The following is an 8,308-nucleotide window of genomic DNA, read 5'->3' as shown; positions in this document are numbered from 1 at the left end:
AAATACTTTTAATTTTTTTTAATGGGTCAAGTGAGCAATATTTTAATTTACTGACACAATCTTCAAAACTTGCAGCCTCATCTTGAGCCACATGGAGTTGCGATGTGACATGAGAGTAATGTGTAATGCAACAACTTATAGAAACATAGAAAAGTAGAAAGTACAGATACTTAATGTAACATGTAGTGGAATAAAAGTGAAAAGCACTCGCAGTTAAATCTACCTAAGAACAGATACATGAAAAATATACTTAAGTAAAATAGTAATTGTACGTCACTACAAACCTGTTACAAAGACCAAAGAACACAGCAGTCAGGTCAGGAAGAAAGATGAATTAGCTTCTAAAACATTGACTGAAGTCTGGTGAGACTAGGGGTAGGGTTAGGGTTTAGTGCAAAGTAAAACTAACAAAGATTAAGGTAATTACTTTCTGAAATTGCCTGTGGGTAGAAATATGAAAATATCAATTATAATTAGTTTCAAAATCCACCTAATATTAACAAAAACGGTGAAATTTCTTTCAAAGGCCTTGAGGCACTGCAAGTTGTTGAAAAGAACAGCTTGTTTTCTTGGCCAGATGTTTTGACCTTGTCAGATTTTCTGAATTCCACAATTGTATATTTTTGCCACAATTGATTTTATTGTGGCATTTTGAAGCAGGACATCTTATAAATGTCTTGTTATGGTGATATTGTGCATGCTTTGATATTGATCTCTTGCTTTCAGAAGAGTTTAATAAATCTTCATCCCTCTGTCCGTCCAACCTTTACACACAAACAGCCAAAATTAACAGAGACGATACAGAACTGAGCAGAATGAAGGGAACAGCTTGATTTTCTCACCCTCATTTTCCTGCTTCATCATAAGCGGTTAGCAAGCAGCTGCAGCAGGTGCAGCTCCTGGTTCTGGTTCTCTATCACTGTGTTCAGCTTTTGGACTACAAAAGCTTGGTCATCTGCACACACATTTCACATTTCATTCCACTTAACCCAAGCTATGTCTGATGCATTACTAACAACAAAGATGGCTTCCTTTTTTCCATTTAGTCTGAGACGAAGCGAGACTCACCTCCTCCTCTGGGTTTCACAGCTGTGGAAACAAGTTAGAACATCATTAATACCAGGAGGTAGACACAGTGTTACTGAAAGACGTCTGTCTGCTGATTATTCTGTAATGTAATATAATAAACACAACAACTCCATTCATACACACAGATGAACTCTGTTTGGAGGTAATCTGGTCACTTCAGGTTCATTTGTATCTTCTGACTGCTGTTCTGTTGCAGCTCCTTTTTCTTCATCACTTGATTTAGCTTCTTCCTCTGACTGCAGCTAAATTTCTCAAATCTTCCCTAAAATTGCTCACAACTTCCTCCACTTCTGTGTAATCAGTTATATTTATGTTGTGGTTTACCCTCTGTAGGCCACAGTGTGTCACAATGTCATGACTAGAAAATAGAGCAACAGAGAAGATAGATAAAGAGAAATACGTACTATGACTAAAGGAAGGTTTTATAAAGAAAAAGAAAACCGGAAATAAACAAGGAAAGAGAAAAAAGATAACAGAGAAGAATAGAAGATTGAAGGAAAACATGAAAAGTGGTGAAAATAAGAAAAAACAAAAAAATGAAGAAGAAATAGCAAAAGCAGGGAAATAAAAGGAAAATAAATAAAAATCAGCAATAGGTTCCCCCATGTGTCTGTGTTGCCTCTTCCTCAGGGTAAGGTGTTGCTTCCTACTCTGGAAGTCCTTCCTTCAAGGACATCCTACTATAACAGATGGAAAAACTTTGTAGAATTTTGTTCTTCCATTTATTTTATTTTATCTATTTTTTTGATTGAGATGTTGCATCTTTACTAAATGATTCCCTCTGGTTTTGGATGCTACATTGTTGGAAACATTTTTGCTCTAATCTTTTTGCTTTTGGACAGTTTTTATGATTTATAATTGTGGCAACAAAGTTTTGTTTTTACAACCAGGAGCAGCTGATTAGCATCTCAAAAGCTCAAATTAAATATTTCCCTTCAGATTTGTTGCAGGACTGACTGTGACAGAGATCCCTCCTGTCCAACATCACCATCACAACGGCTCTTTGAAGATACCTGGATGATATGAGTTATGAAGATATTTAATATCCCTTTTGGATAAATGAAGTATTTTTAATTTATTTTAATTTAATTTGATTTTCTCTTAGTCGACATCAACTGTTGAATAGAACACAGAATATAAGATATGTGGCTTTTCCTTTAGAAGTAGTTGAAGTAATCAAAATAGATCGTTGTCATTTTTTCCATTATTTCAGCTGTTTATGTTTCAGAGTTTTGAAAAATTAAGATTTGGAAAGAATAACGTAGACCCAGAATACAGGGATCTACAGGAGATCTGGGATGCAGTAACTAGATAATCTGTCCACATGGTGGCGCCCTCTGCTCAAAAATAAATCTTTTACCTTCTGACAGTAACTCCTCATTCAGTAACAGTTTATTACAAGTTAAATAGATGTCAAGCATACATCATAATGTCTTTACACTCTGATTCACTCTAATGCAGTGGTTCCGATTAATTGGTGCTGAATACAAATGTTAAATATGGTGCTTTAACTATCCCTTCAGAAACAGCTGCTTGAGCTGTTTAATAAACACTCATGCATCACCACTCGTTTCATACAGCTGTTCAGGATGATGTGTAAAAATACTAGAAGTAAATTTATTGAGAAAGTCTGGATTTTGAAACATCCATCCATCCATTTTCTATTAACCCTTTGTCCCTAAAGGGGTCAGGAGGGTTGCTGGTGCCTATCCCCAGCTAACGTTCCGGGCGAGAGGCGGGGGTCACCCTGGACAGGTCACCAGTCTGTCGCAGGGTAGCACAGAAAACAGACAGGACAAACAACCATTCACACACACACTCACACCTGGGGAGAATTTAGAGAGCCCAAATAACCTGACAGAACCTGACGGAAGCCGGAGAACCCGGAGAGAACCCACCATGCACCGGGAGAACATGCAAACTCCATGCAGAAAAACCCCGGGCCAGGAATCGAACCCAGGACTTTCTTGCTGCAAGGCAACAGCTCTACCAACTGCACCACTGTGCAGCCCTAAATTTTGAAGCAAATTTTGGATTTATATTGATAAACACACATCTGACTGACAGCTTTACCTGGACGCAGGGCATCCTCTAGTTTGAATCCAGAGTCATCTGATAATAAGAATTACATCAGACAGTTAATAATTAGATAATACCTACTAGATAATTCATTTCATTTTAACTTGAAAATATTTGGGTTTACAAAAAATCCTCCAACTACTTTCACATTCATACACAGAGCAGAAAGTTCAGGTGAATTTCTTCTCCCAGGAGCATCAACACATTCCGGACCAGAACCCACAACTGTTAAACTGCAGGAAAACTACTCTTCCCTTTGAGACACAAATACTCCTATTCATGCATGTCTCCTTCTAAAGAATCCCATTTTTTGTCAAATTTTGAGAAAGTACTGGTAATATTAGATAACCATGAGGATTATTTCATGTTCACATACAATGTTTTCAGTTTGGAAACACAGGTTGGGACTTCTGTCTGATACATCTCACCCTGTATGAAGTCAGGTTGAGGGGGAAACATGTGGGTTCTGATTTATCTTAATATAATCTGAAGGAGATCAGACTCACTTCCTCCAGTTGGCTTGGAAGTTTGGGGACCTGAGAACAAGAACAGACTGGGTCAGCTTCACATGATGTTGATCCAAACGGAGCACTGAAGTACATCTTCATCCATATTCATCTCCCATCCTGTCCTTCAGTAACATGAAACATCAAAGACTCCTGAACTAATCGGTGGGATCTACCTGGTTTCAGAGCGTCTGCCAGATTGAACCCAGAGCCAGCTGAACATGAAGGAGATTAAAAAAACACACACACATTTAGACAGGGATGAATACTTTGACCAAAAGTCAAGCTAGATTAAACGTTGTTGGATTCACTGACCTGATGTCGGGGGGTTAGTTGGCTTGGTCACTGAGGAGTGTCCTGTAAAAAAGAAATATCTTAGAGAAACATTTTGAGTCATTGACAGCTCAGAAGAACACTGAACAGCTGTTCTTTTATAAGCTCAGTAATTACACGTCATCTCTCTGCCAATAGCAGACTGAGGCTTTGCTCGTCTTGCAGTAGGTGTAACAAATTAATCCCATTTTAAAAAGCTACAACCATCAGAGGTCAGTCCTTTAAAAGCAACATAAAAACACAGCTTACAGTTTGTAATTGCACTCACGGACAAAGAGTTAGCTCTCTGGAGAAATGTCCTCTGCTGAAAGTTAAGTTGAGATCTCTGACCAAATTGAAAATTGTTACATTTGGAGGAGAAAAGGAGAGCCCAAAATCCTGAGCTACATAAACTATACAAACACCAGTTGGCTTCCAGCATGAGGGACTGGTGCACTTCACCATAAAGAGTGGCATTATAAGAAAAGAAGACAATGTGAAAATATCAAAACAGCATGTCTGGTCAGAAAATATCAGTGGTCAGAGCTGAAAAGGTCTGTGTGAGCAAACATGACCCCCCCATGTTTATCAGGAGGAATGATCTCAACTTCCAGCAAACTATTGTGAGAAACTTGTGGAAGGAAACAGACATTTGGCAGATGGCAGTTCTGCTAAAATATTCAAAAGTGTCTTAATTTGACAAAAAGAAATGGATGTTGCGTATTATGTACATCTGGATTTCAACTGAATTCAACAATTATTTCCAAAATGGAGAAGAAAAAATTGCAGTTGCGAATGGTACTTAAGATTGTTGTTTCTAATCTTAGTCTAGATCATAAGATGCTGTCAAAATGATTGAATGTTTATTTGGCATTTTATGGTGTTTTATGTGAAACATTTACTTTTTCACAGATGACTTTGACATTTCCCCCTTTTCACTTTTCTCTTTTTGCAAAGGAAGAAGATAGAAATGTGTCTGCTATCAGTGGTTTGCTGCCTAATACAACCATTTTCTGTCACATTGCTAAGTTATTCTGAGCATAACTTTGCATTTCAATAAAATTTTGAACTGCAATGTTGCAATATTGAGAATTGCCAACCAAAAAAAACTGAATAACCCTTTATGAGTAGTCTGAGTATTCCTGAAACGTTTATGTAAAGAAAAAAATTTATCTTAAGGCAAACCTCTCCAGTCTTTAGTCAGCTTGCATTCACTTCCTCAACTATAGTCACATGTAAGAGGATCATGATCCAGAAAAAGAAATACTTGATTGTAGTGGCTGAACTCAGTCTCACTGTTCCAGTAAGTCCTTTAAGCTCATGAGTTTCCATGTGGGAATTTCCTGGGAATGTCCACAGAGAGGAAGATGCTTGATGAACAAGCTGAACATCTTCTGGCCTGGGACACCTTGGAAACTTCCAGAATGAACTGGATATTGTTACTGAGGACGGGGATGTTTGGCATGTTGCTCTATATGTAAGATAATCAGAAGATGATGGATGGAAGGGTGGATGACCCACAGTCAGTGATTTTGAAAGGAAATCACTGACTGTGGGTGAATATCTTTGAATGCCACCATATTTAAACATTACATAGTTCACTCACCATTGCCACGAAGAGAATCAAACAAGCTGATTCCTGTTTAAAGAAAACACACAGTTAGCTTCCAATCTTTCACTCCCAGATTCAGTTGGAATAAAACCCACAGAGGATTTGAGGCATTTGCAAACTAACAAACTCATGTTTGGGAATGTAGATGGATTAAAGTAGGTTAATGTTAGATTAATGTAGGTCTGGATTAGTCACTGAGTTTGTTCAAACACTGTTGTATCACAACTGGCTGCCAGCAATACAATATGAGTAGTCAGTGTGGAGTTCCAGTTAGTTTCAGCTTTCACCCTGGTAGACACAGTGACTTGCTCTGCAATTCTAAAAGCAACTGAAACAAATAAGTGTGAGCTGTTTGTTTTCTTACCATTCCAACGTTTGACTCGACTCAAAACCAGGTTCTGTTTCAGACCTGAGAAACAGCAACAGTCAGTACTTCACAACGGGTCAAGGAGGACAGACAATAGACACACAGATTCCTCCAACAAGCCAATTACTATTGACTGGCTGACTGAAAATATGTCATTTGGAGTTAAATAGGAAGTCAGAACAATAAAAGTCTTTGTCTATAAAGAATAGCAGTGAATTATGGGGCTTAGTCCTCGCAGAGGCAGAACCGGTCAGCTGTTGATCTAAACAGTAACTAGACTACAAAGTAGATATGATCAGTCAGGAAAGCAAGATGTTGTCACTATATGTGTTCTTACAGAATATTCTATCTTTAAGAAATAGTCAACAGACTGGATACAAAAATTTGATAGGTGACGCTATTGAGATGGAAAGATCCACTTTAAGGACTGCACAGTGGCGCAGTTGGTAGAGCTGTTGCCTTGCAGCAAGAAGGTCCTGGGTTCGATTCCCGGCCCGGGGTCTTTCTGCATGGAGTTTGCATGTTCTCCCTGTGCATGGTGGGTTCTCTCCGGGTTCTCCGGCTTCCTCCGACAGTCCAAAAACATGACTGTCAGGTTGATTGGTCTCTCTAAATCAGGGGTCACCAATCTCGGTCCTCGAGGGCTGGTATCCAGCACGTTTTAGTTCTCTCGCTGGTGGCACCAACAAGCTTTTCAGCATGCCAATGTTCTTCTTAGGCCTTCTAACGAGCCATCATCTGATTCAGGTGCGTTAAACCAAGGAGAGAACTAAAACATGCAGGAGGCCGGCCCTCGAGGACCGAGATTGGGGACCCCTGCTCTAAATTCTCCCTAGGTATGAGTGTGTGTGTGTGAATGGTTGTGTGTCTTGTATGTCTCTGTGTTGCCATGCGACAGACTGGCGACCTGTCCTGGGTGACCCCGCCTCTCACCAGGAACGTAGCTGGAGAGGAACCAGCAACCCTCCTAACCCCATTAGGGAGAACAGAAAATGGATGGATGGAGGTCCACTTTAATGGATGAAAGCGTTTTAAAATGCTTTCACATTTTTAGTGGCAGACATATTAACCTTAAGTGTTTATGAAAAATTGTACTCTCAAGTGTTCATTGAAAGACAGAAGGAGTTTTCTTTTGGTGTTTGAATGGACACACAAAAATATTTTTTATATTGGCTAATAGTAGTTGTCTTGGTCTGTGATCTCAAAAGTGAACAAATCTCACAGGTTTTCTAGAACATAGTCAGTTTTGCACATTACATCCACACTGTGATTTATGAAACATCTAAATATCTGAAGAACAGGCTCTTCTGTAGAAAAATATTCATAAATAATGTGAATCAAGATTTCTATGGCACTGCATCCATTTCACTCTATATTCAATCTATTGAATCGAGGTTCTTTAAATAAAAGAACCTCGACATTCCTGGGAATGTCCACAGAGAGGAAGATGCTTGATGAACAAGCTGAACATCTTCTGGCCTGGGGACACCTTGGAAACTTCAAATCAACAATTTAAGTGTTGATTTGAAGGTTCTCATGTGGTTCTTTGGAGTTCCAAATCTATAGAAACATCTTAGTAAATCAGCTTGATTGTAAACCTTCTCCGACTTCTGAAATTGATCTGAGCTTCCCCCAAAATATGATTAATCATAATTAATTCATAACTATTTCATATGTTGCCAGGTTGGTTTGGATAGCTTGTTTCATCATTTGAAAGCTGCTTTCAGGATTTACTTATATTTATTCTTTGTCTGACAATAAAATTAGTTTATCTTAGTAAATCAGATATCAATATAAGACCTATTGTCTGAAGTCAGCAACAAAACATCACATGCAAAGAACAAAGATAGGACCCTGAGGTTCCCAAACCAGAAACCTTCAATTCAGATTCTTTCCACAAACAGGTTCAAGAACTATGAGCCGTCTTGAAGGACTTCGGCCAGCAAAACGTCAGAAACCGGCTCTAGCTTTGGGCCTACAGGTATGAGGCAGCCCTCAAAAGAAGCCTATACTTCTACTGAATCTCACACAAAATATTTCAAGGGTCATAACGTTTCAACCTATTTCCAGTGTTTCGCTTTTCATCTTTGTGTTTTTATGGCATGACAAAATGTATTCCATAGAATAAGAACCTTACCCAACATCAACAAAATTATGGATTCCCCCATGTATGTCTTAGGTACAAGGAAGCATTAAGACAACTTCAACCTTTCTTTTATACACTTTAAGATAAAACTATTTATGATTGTGGAGCCAAAAAAAATCTCTTACCACGATTAATGAGTCCAGGCAGATCTTCTCCTGTATGGAGAAAATACAGAATAATGTTGTGTCAATCTGCAG

This window comes from Gambusia affinis, linkage group LG24, assembly GCF_019740435.1.
Source record: "Gambusia affinis linkage group LG24, SWU_Gaff_1.0, whole genome shotgun sequence".
Classification (NCBI taxonomy): Eukaryota; Metazoa; Chordata; class Actinopteri; order Cyprinodontiformes; family Poeciliidae; genus Gambusia; species Gambusia affinis.
The sequence above is the reverse complement of the archived record's forward strand: the minus strand, read 5'-3'. Positions refer to the sequence as shown.